The sequence below is a fragment of the Bufo bufo genome, chromosome 9 (genome assembly GCF_905171765.1).
Source record: "Bufo bufo chromosome 9, aBufBuf1.1, whole genome shotgun sequence".
Lineage (NCBI taxonomy): Eukaryota > Metazoa > Chordata > Amphibia > Anura > Bufonidae > Bufo > Bufo bufo.
This window is the reverse complement of record NC_053397.1, coordinates 98,211,154-98,229,379: the sequence shown is the minus strand read 5'-3', so window position 1 is coordinate 98,229,379 and position 18,226 is coordinate 98,211,154. Positions and strand designations below refer to the sequence as shown.

The 18,226-nt window shown below is 43.4% G+C and overlaps 1 pseudogene; it reads left to right on the top strand.

The window, feature by feature from the left end:
- The first annotated feature begins 1,185 nt into the window (after nucleotides 1-1,185).
- LOC120979074 lies at nucleotides 1,186-2,200 on the top strand (annotated as a pseudogene).
- Nucleotides 2,201-18,226: the final 16,026 nt, after the last annotated feature.

Below are 18,226 nucleotides of genomic sequence, written 5' to 3'. Positions count from 1 at the left end.
GAAATTTTTAATTTCAAACATTTATTTTTCAGGAAAATTGATGGGTGATTGTGCACCTCCTTTTGCTGTATGGACCGAATTATGTACTGGTGAAATATTTTATTTCAAACATATTTTTTTGGGGGAAAATTGATGAGTGATTGTACACCTCCTTTTGCTGTATGGGCCGAATTACTTAGTGGTGAAATTTTAAATTTCAAACATTTTTTGGGGGGAAATTTATGGCTGATTGTACACATTTTGCTGTATAGGATCAATTACACTGTGGTGAAATTTTAAATTTCAAAGCAAACTCCGCTGCTCTTGTGAAGTTAATGTCTCCAACTATGCCCCTCCCGTGATTTACAGCAAATACATTATTTTCATGTAGAGATCTAAGAATTATTTTGGAGGCATGTAGTGTATGCAAGCTATATGTGACCCCTCTCATCACTCTCACGCTGTTCTGCACCTGGTTTGCCTGGGCGAATTGAGTCACACAGGGGAGGAACTGCTTCATGTCCTTCAGCAAGAAATTGAATCCTGGATTTCTCTGCAACAACTCAAAATCGGAACCATGGTGACTGACAACGGGAAGAACATGGTGTCGGCGCTGCGTCAAGGACAGCTGAGACATGCCTCCTGCATGGCACATGTGTTCAATCTGGTTGTCAAGCGGTTCCTGAAGTATTCCACCCGTCTGCAAGACATCCCAAAAATGGCTAGGAAACTTTGCATGCATTTCAGCCACTCGTACACCGCAAAGCACACCCTCCTTTAGCTGCAGCGGCAGAACGGCATCCATCAACATAGGCTGATATGTGATGTTTCCACCCAATGGAATTCCACCCTCCAAATGTTGGACCGACTGTAAGAACAGAGAAAGGCCATCAATGATTTCCTGATGATGCAAGCGGCAGGAGTAGTCCCCTGTGTAACTTTGATGTCAGCCAGTAGCAGCTCATGTGTGACACCTGCCGTTTGCTCAGACCCTTTGAGGAGGCCACGTTATTTGACAGTCGCCAGGACTACAGAATTAACTATGTATTTCCACTGCTTCGTGTCCTGGAACAGATGCTGGTAAATCTGGCTGGTCAGGGGACTGGAGATGTGGCACCTAGAAAGATGGTGGCAGAGTTTGATACATTTGTCTGTCGAGATCTCTGTTTACAGTCAGTGAATGGAAACATCATTTATTGCAAGGATATGCAAACACCAACCGATTGGGTGTTAACCCCCAGAAGTAGGTCATCGCCATAAAGGAGCAGTCATTTCCACAGCCCCAGGTATCCTCCCAGAAGCCTGACCTCTGCACATCGTCGGTCTGCATTGCGAAGCATGTCTAAAAGAAAAGTCCTGCAGTGCACCCTCTTGGAGGAAACTCTTGATCTGACACAGACTGCTTTGCTCCTTCAAAAACAATGGACTCTGTACAGCGAGACACCAATGTATAATTTCTCATAGACCAGACTGAAAGAGTATTCCAAGCACCTGTCTGCCCACATAGCTGCTGAGAAGCAGAAGGGTCTTTCCATTGAAGTGGGCTCAGAGCTGAACCTAAAAGTCAAATTTTCCTGTTTACCAGGACTCAAACGAAAGGACAGAGATCCACTGGCTCTGCTCATACAGATTTCATCCAATCCTCCACTAAGCAAGGCAATTACAGAGAACCAGATTGTGTGGACAGGTTGGTTCTGCGGGACGTACACAGAGGACGATCTGTTGGAGGTGTTACCAAAAACATTCACTTGCCTCCTGCTCTTACTGTATAACGGCTCCGAGGTGCTCACGGCTATCGTAGGGACGTGGTTCCAAAGAAACTTTGACTGTTGTTTCGGTAAGCTCGTGATCAGTTCTCAGGACCTTACATGGCTAGCAGCGATGTAGACCGGATCAGTGTTGGCCACAGAGCTTATTTTCTCTGTGCCTGTTGAACCTCACATGGACATTTCTTATGCCATCCAGGCAGAGGATTTCTAGACTTTATGGAATTATATTCATAAATCTAACGACGAGGTCACATCGGAGGAAGTGGACAATTTATTCCAATGTCTTTACTGGCATTTCTTCAGGCACTTTAAAATCCACTTATCAGCAACCCAGCTTCTCAAGGTGACGGCATCTATGGCATCAGCGCATTGCGAAGTTCCTCAGTAAGGACTACCTAATCCGAGTGCTGGGATTCATCAAGGAGCTGGCCATCAATAACATCCAGTATTGAACGACTCTCAGTTCAGACCTTGTCCACAATGTTCGGGACCCCCTGGAGGTCTTACATGTCTTAGACATGATCCCTGCAGTGCTTACTTCATGTTATACCGCTTCTTACCATTCTGTTAAAGCAGCTGTGAGACCTGCACATACTAAGGCTTATTTATGAAGATTTTTGGGTGTTGCCTGTAACAACCAGTTACCTTCCAGCTGTGATTGTTTAGCCTGCACTGTAGGAATAAGCTGGATTTGGCTTGCTTGCTGGACTGTCCTCCAGTTATCAGCCATAACCCCATACATTTCATGATTAATATGCATTACCATCATGGTCACCCCGCCACTGGTCGTCAATCCATTCTTGTCGATGAAGATTTTTTTCTTCAGTTTGTCTTTTAAATCTTGTGGTTTTGCCCCATCTCTGTTGTATTTTATGTGTGTTAGTGTCCTGTTTGTGAAATAAAGTATTTTTTTTCTCCCCTGCTCAAAAAGAAAAAAGAAAAAAATAATTGGCTTGTGATTTGATAGCCAAAAGCAGGAGTGGGTACAAAACACAGAAGACATGCAAATGTTCCAGTCACATGTCATCTCTGTTTTGGATCCACTCCTGTTTTTTTTGGGCATCAGCAATACTGATGGATTACTGACCAAATGCTGACCAAGTGAAGGCAGATGCTCAACAGACAGAATCCGTTTTTTGGTGAGTTTTGTTCTGATGGATCAGAAGAAGGGCAAAATAATCAGTGACGTCAACACAAACTTACTGCTGACACCCTCTCCACTCTGTTGGGGGGCTCTACTTGTATAAGTGTTTAATCAAACAGGTTCTGTAGATATCTATGTAGAATCAGCTGATGACGGTGTCAAAGGAGTGCGCTTCTTCTTGGCGCTAACATCGACCTGTAAGGCTGAGTTCATACTTGAGCTATTTGGTCAGTTTTTGCCCCATGACTGCCCAAATACAGTGAGAAACAGAAGTATTTGAACACCCTGCGATTTTGCAAGTTCTCCCACTTAGAAATCATGGAGGGATCTGAAATTCACATTGTAGGTGCATTCCCACTTTGAGAGACTGAATAAAAAAAAATAAATCAAGAAGAATTTATTTGTCTTGTACTGCTGAACATAAGTATTTGAACACGTGAGAAACAGCAAGAATTCTGGCTCTCAAAGACCTGTTACTGTGCCTTTAAAAAGTCCACCTCTACTCCACTCATTAATCTAACTTAGTAGCACCTGTCTGAGCTCTTTAAAGACACCTGTCCACCCCACAGTCAGTCAGACGCCAACTACTCCCATGGAAAAGACCAAAAAGCGGTCAAAAGACACCAGAGACAAAATTGTGGACCTCCACAAGGCTGGAAAGGGCTACGGGGCAATTGCCAGCTTGGTGAAAATAGATCAACTGATGGAGCAATTGTTAAAAAATGGAAGAGGCTAAAGACAACTGTCAGTCTCCCTCGGACTGGGGCTCTATGCAAGATCTCCCCTTATGGGGTATCACTGTTGATAAGAAAGGTGAGGAATCAGCCCAGAACTACAAGGGAGGAGCTGGACAATGACATGAAGAGAGCTGGGACCACAGTTTCAAAGGTCACTGTCGGTAGGGCACTACGCCGTCATGGTTTCAAATTATACATTGCACGGAAGTTTCCCCTGCTCAAGTCATCACATGCCCAGGCCCATCTGAAGTTTGCCAATGAGCATCTGGATGATCCAGAGGAAGCATGGGAGAAAGTCATGTGGTCAGATGAGACCAAAGTTGAACTTTTTGGTCTAAACTTCACTCGTGTTTGGAGGAAAAAGAAGGATGAGTTGCATCCCAAGAACACCATCCCTACTGTGAAGCATGGGGGTGGTAACATCATGCTTTGGGGGTGATTTTCTGCGAAGGGAACAGGACAACTGCACTGTATTAAGGAGAGGATGAATGGAGTCATTTATTGTGAGATTTTAAGCAACAACCTCCGTCCCTCAGTCAGAGCATTGAACAAGGGTCGTGGCTGGGTCTTCCAACATGACAACGACCTGAAGCACACAGCCAGGATAACCAAGGAGTGGCTCCGTAAGAAGCATATCAAGGTTCTGGAGTGGCCTAGTCAGTCTCCAGACCTAAATCCAATTGAACATCTTTGGAAGGAGCTGAAACTCCGTGTTGCTTAGCGACAGCCCAGAAACCTGACAGATCTAGAGGAGATCTGTGTGGAAGAGTGGGCCAAAATCCCTGTTGCAGTGTGTGCAAACCTGGTCAAGAACTACAGGAAATGTTTGACCTCCGTAATTAGAAACAAAGGCTTCTGTACCAAATATTACTATTGATTTTCTCAGGTGTTCAAATACTTATGTTCATCAGTGCAAGACAAATAAATCCTTTAAAAATCATACAATGTGATTTCCTGAATTGTTTATTTATTTATTCTGTCTCTCTTAGTGGAAATGCACCTAGAATGTGAATTTCAGACCCCTCCATGATTTCTAAGTGGGAGAACTTGCAAAATCGCAGGGTGTTCAAATACTTCTGTTCCTTACTGTAAATGAAGTGTGCAGTGATTCTAAGAGCGACGCCTGTCATCTGAATGTCATAAGGACTCACAGTATTATTTAACTACCAAAGCAGACTCCCTATGCGTGTTACTGCAAGGCACAGTGTTCTACACCACTATAAAGGCTCTCTGCAGCCAGGAAATTACCATTTTTTGTTTAATGAAATTTGCCGCGAATATATTTAGATCGAACCAAATTTTTCCAATATCGCTCATCTCTAGTCCTGACATTAAATTCCCTTCCCCCAATTCTCTCCATTTCGAATTACATCATTTAGTTCTAGTAGGATATGCAGTCTTACATTTTCCTATTCTCACCATGTATTGAATAGTTCTGTCGGTTCTGCTAGAGTTGGTGTCTGCAGAATGTGGTCAGCCAATTCCACTGAGATATGACAAATTGCATTGAAAAATATATGCAACTTTGCTGAGAGAACTGACTGTTAAACCTGAAGTGGCATTCAGCAGATCTCAGAGAACGTTGTCATTGTTTTACATTTTATTGCATTAGTCTGGTTTTATTTTTCAATTATTATATTTTTTTTTCCATCAATATATGTTTGCTTAATTATTAATGTATAAGAAAAATATGTTAGTGTGCTCTGGAGCATCCATGCTCAAACTGATGATGTATTTTCCTTTTCCAATAATACAATCAGCCAATTTCTTTCCTACAGATCTGATGGTGAAAAAGTGTCACTCACAGGCAGTGGATAGTGGCAGGGACTAAATACAGTACATGGGACTCTTGCTCCCACTGCAATGACAGAGAACAGCTCGTCACTGAAAATCAATGATGCAGCAGTCGTACAAAAGATGAAGTGATTATACACTGTACCATTACACTCCATAGTGTTCCTAGAGTTATTAAAGAGACTCTGCCATCAAAACATGTTTTATTACATATTCATATCTTATATGTGAATATGCTATATGGATCGACTGGAGGATAATTTTCTGGATGTAATTTTCTGAAGTTCCTCCTTTGCCCGCCTTCCCCCCCCCCCCCCCCACACACACACCTATCTTCAGGCTGTTGCTTCCTTAGGGTGGTCAGTCTCTGTTGCAGGTTGCAGGTATTGAATTGAAGGATAAAGTGAAGTCCAGGCTTGGTGAAGTTAAAGATTTTACTTGAACTAACTTGTATTAAATTAGTGTCATCCAAACAATACTTGATCTTTCTCTTGGCTCCAGCAGGCTAGGGGTAAACTGGGAGGTAAACTTTAATACTTTGCTTTCTCTCTCTCTCTTTTGTGCTATTCTGTGGTGTCAGTCTGTTTACAAGACTGTCTGGAGGTTCTTGTACCATTGAGTGGGGTGTATTTGGCTGTTGACCCCCTTGTGATACTCAGTCTATAAACTGCATGCAGTCGTGGTGCTTTACAAGCTGCTTACCCTAAAAGACTCCTACTGCAGAAGGGGAGAACGCCCCCTCACTGTGCCATGTTGTCTAGTCTCCTTCCAACTCTCAACTAACTAAAACTTCCTGCAACACATCCCTTGGTAGGAATTGACTAGCCCAATTCTGTCCAAAAGAGAGGAGAATGTAATGGTAAGTTCCATTTTGACTAAAGATCTCGGCCAGATACTACCTGCTATACAACCAGGCACATTGCACAAAACAGTTTTTGCATATAACAAAATGACACTTTGCTGGTGGTGGTACAGTTGGTGGTGCAAACCAAAAGAATGGCTGCAAAAAGGCTAGCAATAGGAATGTAGGAGTGGTAGTGTCCCTCTGGGCCACTACACTTGAACCTTTAACACAGCACAGCAAATTACCTTTCCATGTCAGACCATTTAATCTGACCCAATAAGGAAGGGGTATGACTAACCCAATTAAAGCATCACACATTACAATAATAAGTGTAATTCTGCATCTTTATCTAGGCCTATCATAAAACATTAGAGCTGTCATACTATCATCCTAATCCTACTAATCAACTATCTGGTGTAAATGATAATTCAAATCTATAGCAGCTTATAGCTGGTGTGGATTTGTACTTCTGGTGCAGGAACCTCCTGAAAATGTGCCAAATTTATGAAGAGGCCTGTGCCTGTTAATAAATTTGTTCATTCTGTTCTGACAGACTAAGACTTGCATTTATAATGCCAATCTTATTAAGTCTGCCTTGTTGAGTTTAGAAAAAATACCTTTTAGCATAAGTATCCCTTTAAAAGGTGCTACTATCAGGTTTCCTTTAAAGCAAGTGATATCTAAGGGTATCATAGTACGGGATAGTTAGTCAACATGGCACAAAATATATGTTTATACAGTATGATTTGAAGCAGACTATGAGTGGTGTCACACACAGCTCTTAGTGGTATTTTTTTTTGGCAGGTGTTGATGTAGTTTTATGAGACAAAAATGGTTTGAAAGGGAATGAGAAATATATAGGAATGACTTAGACTTCCTGTGATGGATCGCCTGCCACCCCGAATGGGTGCCTCCGTCGAACAATGCTCCTAGTGTGCCAAGGACCATCAGCAACACACTCAACACCATAACCACCGCAAACCCCACGAAGCACTGCAGCTTGGTTTGGGGTTTGCCATACTCCACCCACCCTGGACCCAAGGCTGGGTTCCAGCTGCAAGTGGGTGAACCTCTCCTTAGTCCAGAGAGTGAAACAGGAACAGGAACAGGAATATCTCTTAAAAGAGCTAGGGATTATCCCCAGAGTGTAGTTCTCCAATCCCCCAAACATGAGCCCAGACTTCATGAAGGGTAGAACAGGACACTTTAATGCCAGCCAGCACTCACAATTTATACAATTCCACAGGCCAGAGGCACACCCCCTCTGACTGTGATACAGTTAACTAAGACAATGGACTAACTCAGTATATATATATACAGTTCAAGAGGTCTAACATCATAACTTAATCAAACATGAACAGCATGAAAACAGACATCCCCTCCCCAGTGTCTTAATGAAAGAATAGGGAGAGAGTAGACACATGCGATAGGATTATATCCTGAGTGTATCAAAGGGTGATCTACTCCTCTACACCGGAGTCGGATACTTAATCACATCACTAACACAATAGAACAAAGGGGCGAATGAACTAACACATTCCTTGGGAGCCTCAGTGCAGAGTTAACCCTTTTTGTGTTGCTGTGTTCACCCCTGCACCTTTAATGGGCAATATGAACGATATGGCCTATAATACTCCACACATAAATCAGGGTTAATAGTTCCTTGTAACCCCAAGAGGTCTGAGGGGGTCTCCATAGTTCTGGGTCCATAGTCCGTAGGAAGGAGGCTAGCTCTCAGGCTTTTCCAGCAGCCCCAGTGACTGTTCAGTCCATCACACTTCCTTTTTCTGGTAGATCCATTTCTGATAGGTTTGAGCGAACCCGAACTGTAAAGTTCGGGTTCGTACCGAACTTTAGGATTTTTGGACCCCGGACCCGAACCTGAACATTTCAGTAAAAGTTCGGGTTCGGTCGGTGTTCGGCGATTTCTTAGCGCTTTTTAAAAGGCTGCAGAGCTTAACTGTGTGACCTTAGAAGCCATCGCAGCCATGCCTACTAATGGCATGTCTGTGATTGGCCAGTGCAGCATGTGACCCAGCCTCTATATAAGCTGGAGTCACGTAGCGCTGCACGTCACTCTGCTGTGCTAAGCATAGGGAGAGGATGCTGGTGTGAGGGAGACAATAGGACAAAATCTGTTATCAGAACTCCAGTTGAACTCAGCGATCTACATAGATTAAGTTGTGTGGGTGCAGTGCACAATCTTTTTACCCTGCCCTGAGCTCAGTGACAGGGAAAAATAACTTTTATCCATCTGTTAGTTAGGTGGGCGGCGGCGGCGGCCATTTTATGCAAGCTCAGTGCACCAACACTGCATCTGTTCTTTTGTGACATTCAAATCCAAGCTTGAAATACTGCAATAATAAAAACACCCTTTTTGGCAATGTCCAACATCTGGTGCATTTGCAGGATTAGTCAGTGTGCAATTTAAGCTAAATACTTAATATTGCGGCCCTTGCTGCATCTGTGATTGTTAAAAACAAATTTTCAAAACTTGAATAATGTTCTGCCTTTGAAAAAACACCAATTTTTGGCAATAATCTTCATTTTGGGCCTCTGCCTCATTAGTCAGTGTGCAATTTAAGCTAGAAATACAGCCATAATTTTCTGGGTTTTTAAAAACACCCTTTTTGGGCAAAATACACAATTTCACAGCCCTTGCTGGATCTGCACGTGTGAAATTCAAGCGTTATATACAGCTGTCATATTCTGTTAGTAAAAAAACACAATTTTTGGGCAAAATACTTAATATTGCAGCCCTTGCTGCATCCGTGATTGTTAAAATCAAGTTTTAAAACCTTTAATAATATTCTGGCTTTGAAAAAAACGCCCATTTTTGCCTCATTAGTCAGTGTGCAATTTGAGCTAGAAATACAGCTATAATTTTCTGTGAAATTCATACTGCTGTCATATTCTGTTATTTAAAAAAAAACACCCATTTTGGACAAAAAACTTTTTTGCCGTTTTGCAGCCTTTGCTGCATATCTCATTGTGAGATACACCCTTTAGATACTGTGGTTCTATTCTGCTATTAATAAAACACCCATTTTGGGAAAAAATCTTTAATTGCGTCCCAGTTTGCATCTGTATGTGTGAGATACACACTTTAGATACTGTGTTTCTATTCTGCTATTTTAAAAACAGCCATTTTGCGCAAAAATCTTTAACTGCGGCCTAGTCTGGATCTGTACGTGTGAGATAAACCCTTTACATACTGTCGTTCTATTCTGCTATTAATAAAACACCCATTGTGGGCAAAAAACTTAAATTGCGGCCCAGCCTGGATCTGTACGTGTGAGCTACAACCATTACATACTGTTGTTCTATTCTGCTATTAGAAAAACTGTAATTTTGGGAAAAAATCTTTAAGTGCGGCCTAGTTTGCATCTGTACATGTGAGATACACACTTTATATACTGTGGTTCTATTCTGTTATTTGAAAAAACAGCCATTTTAGGCAAAAATCTTTAATTGCGGCCTTTTCTGGATCTGTACGTGTGAGATGCATCCTTTACATACTGTCGTTCTATTCGGCTATTATTAAAACACCCATTAAGTGCAAGATCCTAAATTTGAGAAATATGAGGAGAGCGTCAAATGAGGGATGTGGCCCAGGTCGTGGTGCTGCTGGTAGAGCTACTGTTGCAGAGGGAGGACATGGGCGATCTGTTCCAGCTACACGCACAAGTGAATCCCCTTCCTCAGGTGTGAGCAGGCGACAGAACCTGCAGCGGTATTTGGTTGGGCCTAATGCAGCTCTACGAATGGTGAGGCTAGAACAAGTACAGGCGATAGTAGATTGGGTTGCTGACAGTGCCTCCAGTTCCCTCACATTGTCTCCCACCGAGTGACCTGCTGAAAGATCAGAGTTGGCACCTGCAGCCGATGTCCATCGGTCTTTCACCTCACCCCCTTACAAATCAGCCAAGCAGTCTGAGCCCCAAGTCATGCAGCAGTCTCTTCTGCTGTTTGATAACTCTGCTAGCAGGGTTTCCCAGGGACATCCACCCATCCCTGCCCCAGAAGTGGAAGAGATTGAGTGCACCGATGCTCAACCACTTAGGTTTCAAGATGAGTACATGGGAGGACAATAGCAGCCCGTCTCGAATGATACGAAATACAGGTGCCAACTGCTGGGGCTTTCAAAAGTGTGCAGACAGACAAGGAGGGCAGGGGTGAAGACTGGTGGAAAATGATGTGGAGGACGATGAGGTCCTCCGACCCCACAACGGAATCAAGGTAATGCGAGTGACCTGTGTAGTTCAGAGGAAGAGGCAGTGGTCGCACAGAGCACCAGCACAGCAGAAGAGGGAGCAGGGTGCAAAAGCGGAGGCAGCCGTCCCCTAGACAGTACGGCCTACTACTGACCTCCGCAGCAAGGGACCGAGCACACCAAAGCCAGCTACAAGGAGTTCCCTGGTGTGGCAGTTCTTCTGACAATGTGCCGACGACAAGACATAAGTGGTTTGCACGCTGTGCAATCAGAGCCAGAAGCGAGGCTATAAACGTTCTCAACCTGAGCACAACCTGCATGACCAGGCATCTAAGTGCAAAGCATGAGCTGCAGTGGAGTAGACACCTCAAAAACCAAGAATGGTCTCTGCTCCTCCTGCTTCTTCTTCTGCTGCAGTCTCGCCTCTTCAACCACCTCTGGAGTACAGTGTCACATGCCACCCCCCGCAAACAGAGGCTCTGCCAGCAACACCACCACCTAGGTCACCAAGCATCTCTACAATGTCCCACGGAAGCGTTCAGCTCTCCATCTCCCAAACACTGGAGCGGAAGAGAAAGTACCCGCCTACCCACTAGCGATCCCTGGCCCTGAATGCCAGCATTTGAAAACTACTGTCCTTTGAAATGCTGTCATTCCGTCTGGTGGAACCAAGAGTTTTTAAAAAAATTTTTTTGCGGTGGCTGTCCCACAGTACGTTGTGGCCGCCGCCAATACTTTTCCAGTGGCGGCTGGGCCTGAGGCGCATAGCAGTTTGGCGCATGTCCTTCCACCACCGAGGATTGCAGGGCACTTCAGATTGCCTCCTGTTGCTTCCTCCTCCTACTTCGCTTACTCATCCTCTACCGCCTCCTCATTCAGTCAGCGTAACACCTTCACCACCAACTTCAGCACAGCCAGGGCTAAACGACAGCAGGCAGTTTTAAAACTTATCTGTTTGGGGGACAAACCCCACACCACACAGGTGCTGTGGACGGGCCTTGAACAACAGCCCGATGAGTTGTTGGTGCCAGTGAGCCTCAAGCCCGGCCTGGTGGTGTGCAATAATGGGCAAAATCTCGTAGCAGCTCTGGGACTAGCCGGTTTGATGCACATCCCTTGCCTGACGCATGTGCTAGAATTTGGTGGTGCAGAGATTCCTTAAAAATTAACCCGATATGTCAGAGCTGCTGCAGAAAGTGCGGGCCGTCCTTGTGCACTTTTGGCGTTCTCACCCTGCTGCTGCTCGCCTGTCAGCGTTGCAGCATAACTTCGACCTTCCTTCTCACCGCCTCATATGCGACGTGCCCACAAGGTGGAACTCCACCTTGCACATGCTGGCCAGACTGTGTGAGCAGCAGCAGGCGATAGTGGAGTTTCAGCTACAGCATGCAGGGGTGAGTCACTCTGCGGAACAGCACCACTTCACCACCAATGACTGGGCCTCCATGCGAGATCTGTGTTCCTTGTTGCGCTGTTTCGAGTACTCCACCAACATGGCCATTGCCGATAACGCTGTTCTCAGCGTTACTATCCCACTTCTATGCCTCCTTGAAAAAACGCTGCTGGCGATGATGGAAGAGGATGTGGCACAGGAGGATTAGGAAGAGGGATCATTTTGTAGGGTTTCCGGCCAGTCATTCACAAGAGGCTCTGAGGTGGGTTCCTGCACCCACAAATGCCCAGGTACACAATTGTCCAGCCAGGGCACAGTTCTGGAGGATGATGAGGTGGAGGATGAGGAGATGGAGGAGGAGGAGGAACCTTGTTCACAGCAGGGTGGCACCCAGACCAGCTCATGGCCATCACTGGTGCATGGCTGGGGGGATACAGAGACACGACGATACACCTCCCACAGAGACAGCTTTTCGTTGCCTCTGGGCAGCCTGGCACACATGAGCGAGTTACATGCTGCAGTGTCTCCGACCGACGAGTTGCCCACATTCTAGCTTGTTCTGATTAGTGGGGGGCCACGCTGCTGGATCCCCATTTCAAGGACAACGTACCGTCCTTAATTCCGTCACTGGAGCGTGATCGTAAGATGCGCGAGTACAAGCGCAAGCTGGTAGACGCGCTGCTGGTGGCATTCCCACCTGACAGTGGGGGCACAGTGGAAGCACAAGGCAAAGGCAGAGGAAGAGGTGGCCAACGTAGCTGGGGCACCACCAGCACCTCAGAAGTCAGGGTTAGCATGGCCGAAATGTGGAAAAGCTTTGTCAGCATGCCACAACAACTAGCACCACCAATTATATAGAACGTCTTAGCAGGAGGCAGCATTTCACCAATATGGTGGAGCAGTATGTGTGCACACGCCTACACGTACTGAATGACGGGTCTGCCCCCTTCAACTTCTGGGTCTCCAAATTAAGCACATGACCTGAGCTTGCCCTTTACGCCTTGGAGGTGCTGGCCTGCCCTGCAGCCACTGTATTATCTGAACGTTTATTAAAACGAACCAGGCATGGATCCCACAGGACTTGTCCGTACCTTGTGCAGAATAGACATGTATACCGGCCTTAACCAGCCATTGTTATACTACAGCGCAATTGCTCATTCTTGTATTTTAGATATTTTACACTCTTTTGGAGTGTACCCTAATAAAAAAATATATATATTTAAACCAAAAACCAGTGTTGGCTACCTCGTCCTCCTCCACCGCTGCTTCCACCTACACCGCTACGTCCACCGCCTTCTCAATCTCCTACTCCATATGGACCTCCACCTCATAAATCAATTATCTAATTTTTTTCCACCGCCTTCTCAATCTCCTACTCCATATGGACCTCCACCTCATAAATCAATTATCTAATTTTTTTATTTGTACGTATTTTATTTTATTTCATTTCACTAATTTGTCTGTTACATTTTCGGGTGACAATCACCAATTTTTGGGTGTGATATTCCACTGCTCTACCAAGTAGACAGGTAACATTTCTCTAATTTGTCTGCTACATTTTCGGGTGAAATTCACCAATTTTTGGCTGTGATATACAACTGCTATACCTAGTAGACAGGTTTAAAACTTTCACTAATTTGTCTGTTTCATTTTTGTGTGAAATTCACCAATTTTTGGCTGTGATATACCACTGCTATACCTAGTAGACGGAATAAAAAAATTCACAAATTTGTCTGTTACATTTTCGGGTGAAATTTCCCAATTTTTGGGTGTGATATACCACTGCTCTACCTAGTAGACAGGTTAAAAAAATTCACAAACTTGTCTGTTACATTTTTGGTAGAAATTCACCTATTTTTGGGTGTGATATACCACTGCTCTAACTAATAGACAGGGGGAAAAAATTCACAAATTTGTCTGTTACATTTTTGAGTGAAATTCACCAATTTTTGGGTGTGATATACCACTGCTCTACCTAGTAGACAGGTTAAAAAAAAATCACTAATTTGTCTGTTACATTTTCGGGTAAAATTCAGCCATTTTTGGGTGTGATATACAACTGCTATACCTAGTAGACAGGTTAAAAAATTCACTAATTTGTCTGTTACATTTTCGGGTGAAATTCACCCATTTTTGGGTGTGATATACCCTGTTATACCTAGTAGACAGGCAAAAAATTCACTAATTTGTCTGTTATATTTTCGGGTGAAATTCACCTATTTTTGGGTGTGATATACCACTGCTCTACCTAGTAGTGATGAGCGGGAGGTACCATATTCGATTTCGCGATATTTCGCGAATATTCGAATGAATATTCGCATCATTTTCGTCGAAATCGAATATTCGTAATTATTTTATTTTCCGCGAATAATATGCGAATAAATTTTTCGTACGAATTTTTTTCCTGTATAAGGCAACGTTCCTATGACTATGGCTAGGCTAATATGTGTATTTTACGAAATTTCTTAATACTGCTCTAACTTCGTCTTTTAGAATATTCGTAATATTCTAAAAGACGGAGTTAGAGCAATATTACGAATATTCTAAAAGACGAAGTTAGAGCAATATTAAGAAATTTCGTATAATACACATAGATTGTAATTTAGCTAATATAGTGCTATAATCCTTTTTTTTTTCTTATCTAATTTTTTTGGCCTCTTCTGAACTTCAGTTTTTGGAAAATATGTACACTATTAAAAAAATTACTATTAGCTAAATTACAATCTATATGTGTATTTTACGAAATTTCTTAATACTGCTCTAACTTCATCTTTTAGAATATTCGTAATATTGCTCTAACTGCGTCTTTTAGAATATTACGAATATGCCGTATTTTTCGTATTTTTCGAATATAGTGCTATATTCTTGATTTTCGTATATAGCACTATTTTCAAAAAATTTCGAGTCATTTCATCAGTCAAGTATTACTATGCTTATTGCTAATGCTTAAAGCTTGTGTGCGGATCGCATGTTGTAAAGACGTTTTTTTTTCGCAAGGCAAAGGCTAGGTTATGTTCCATGACAAGCAACCGTGCCGAGAATTCACTTGACATGTAAAAAGTGTTCAGTTACTCATATAATTTTGACTCTTTCTTATATTGTATGCGAAAATTCAATACCATTAAATTCGTAAAAAAATTCTGTTCGTGTAATGGTTAGCTGGCTCTTCCCAATACTCATATAATTTTGACTCTTTCTTATATTGTATGCGAAAATTCGCTACCATTAAATTCGTAAAAAAATTCTGTTCGTGTAATGGTTAGCTGGCTCTTCCCAATACTCATATAATTTTGACTCTTCTTATATTGTATGCGAAATTCGCTACCATTAAATTCGTAAAAAAATTCTGTTCGTGTAATGGTTAGCTGGCTCTTCCCATACTCATATAATTTTGACTCTTTCTTATATTGTATGCGAAAATTCGCTACCATTAAATTCGTAAAAAAATTCTGTTCGTGTAATGGTTAGCTGGCTCTTCCCAATACTCATATAATTTTGACTCTTTCTTATATTGTATGCGAAAATTCGTTACCATTAAATTCGTAAAAAAATTCTGTTCGTGTAATGGTTAGCTGGCTCATCCAAACTACTGTTAGCTGCTTTTGCTTACAGCTTGTGTGTCATTTATAATATGTGAGTTGTTCTAAATGCATTGGCCTAATAAATTATATTTCTATTATTTTATTAGCTTAAAAGGAAACGAAATTTCGTTTTAACGAATATAGAGGCAAATATTCTTATTCTTCGCGAATTCTCGAAGTTGCGATATTCGCGATAAAAATTCGCAATTCGAATATTCGCGCTCAACACTACTACCTAGTAGATCAGGTTAATAATTTTCACAAATTTTTCTGTTACATTCTTGGGTTGACATTTTATAATTTTTGACGTGAATAAACCCTTGCTCTGCATAGGTGACAGGGACTAAAAATTTTTAAAATAATCTGTTCCATTGGTGGGTGACATTAACCCATTTCTGGCGATGAAAACCCCTACTCTGCATAGGTGACAGGGACCGAAATTTTTAAAAATAATCTGTTCCTTTGGTGGGTGACATTAACCCATTTCTGGCGATGAAAAACCCCCACTCTGCATAGGTGACAGGGACTTAAATTTATAAAATTTGTTTTTAATTGGCCCTTTCCTTCGATTCTTCTGTTTTAATAACTATTCCCATATTTCCGCTCGATCAAAATTAAATTTCATCCATTTATCTCCCTTGGATGTGGTCTCTCTTTCTCACGCTCCCTCTCCGGCGTGGAACCCTGATTCCCCGATAACCGTGATCAACATGGTAGGCTCAGAAAAGAACATCGAAAGTTGATAGAGAAGATATCCAAATGGATGGTGGACGTCACGGGGTCAGCTCTGCATAGGTAACAGGAACATAAATTTAAAAAAATTGTCTGTTACATTGTCAGGTGACATTTTACCAATTTTACCGGATATAAACCCCTGCTCTGCATAGGTGACCTGGACATAAATTTCTAAAATCGTCTTTATTGACCCTTTCCTTCGATCCTTCTGCTTTAATAATTGTCCCACATTTACGCTTCATCCCATTGCAGCCATTGACCTACCTTGGATGAGGTCTCCCTTTCTCACGCTCCCTCTCTGGCGTGGAACCCTGATTCGCCGATAACCGTGATCAACATAGTAAGCTCAGAAAAGAACATCAAAAGTTGATAAAGAAAGGGGCGGAGCTAGCGCCAGAGGAAGATGGTGGTGTGTGTCTGAGCTCCGTCTGACTTACAGTGCTTTATCGCAGCTTACGCTAGCTATACCGATCAGACAATGGTCAAAATCGGCAACCCGAGACAGGGGGACACCCTGCAACACCAGAAGCCACCCATTACCTCAGGGGACATGGATAAATTCATTAAAAAAGCAGCGGCAATACACGTCGCAAAACAAACTAAAATGGCGCCCGCGGCTGCCCCTGAAGAAGAAAACATGTACTCAGAGGAAAAGACAGCGACACGGACGGAATACTGGTGGACGTCAAAACGTACCCATCTCCAGGAAATACCTGAAGTCGGTCCTCACCGAAGCCCTGGAGCCACTGTTAGTGAGGTCTCTTCCATGAGACAAGATATTAAACACATCGGGGGCAGGGTGGAGGATCTGGAGACGGCGCATCACGCGGTGCTGGATTTTCAGACGGCGGCTTCTAATAGCCTGCAAAAGGTTCAAACACATCTTAACCATGTATATGCGGCTTTAGAAGACCAAAAGAACCGAGGCAGGAGGAACAATTTAAGATTCCGAGGGCTGCCTGAATCAATCCTCCCTTCAGAAATACCAGAGGCAATGAAGGCCCTATGCGAGCAACTACTAGGCCCTGATTATCCCAGCCCGACCATCGAAAGGGCTCACAGGGCCCTCAGACCTAAGCCGAAACCAGCCGAACCACCAAGGGACGTAATATGCCGGTTCCTAATTTCCAGGACAAGGAAGCTATTCTAGAGTGCGCCAGAAAGAAATCCGAAGTCCTATTCAGGGATTACCGCATCCATGTGTACCAAGACCTGGCACCGCTCACGCTGAGAAAGCGCAAGGCTCTCAAACCCCTTACAGAATGGCTTATCCAGAGGAAAATTACATACAGATGGACTTTCCCCTTTGGCATCTCGTTCCTGTATAACGGGAACAGGATCACAATCAGATCCCACGCTGACCTCGATCAAATGTTCCAGCATCTGGAGATCCCTGACATGGAAATTGAGAACTGGGACTTAATCCAGGATGTCGCTTCCTTACCAGAAGTTCCTAGGCCGCAGCTCTTCGAACCCAGGAGGACCCCTAAAGCCCAGCGCCAGAGAAAGAAAGCCAATTCAATCACTCCTAGACGTCTATCCACAGACTCATTTTGACCCAACTGGAGATTAATGTGTCGTTTGATGGCGGTACGGGAGTTATTCCCCATGGAAGGGATTGAAGAAGTATTTGTTTTCTATCTCTTATAAGTATATTGCTCTTATTATCCACATATATTGTCTCCAGTTACTGGCAGCATTGCCCCTATAGTATAATTTGTATAATTTATATAATCTGTATAATCTGTCTCTCCCCCCCCTCTATACCACTCACCACCTCCCCCCTACCCCCCCCCCCTTTCCCCCCCCTTTCTCTCCTCACTCTCCCTCCCCCCCCTCTTCCTCCACCCAGAATGATCCTACACTGGGCATTAACAAGAAGCAATACTTAACCCAGTTTTAAATAACGGAAACACCTTCCCTCCCCAGTCTCAGGCCTACACTCTTTTGGCGCCTTCCATTGTTCTGGCCGGTAGTATTGGAGCAGGTGGTGTTCCGCTAGTTTACTTCCCTCTTCTGATACTCGCAGGAGGCGTA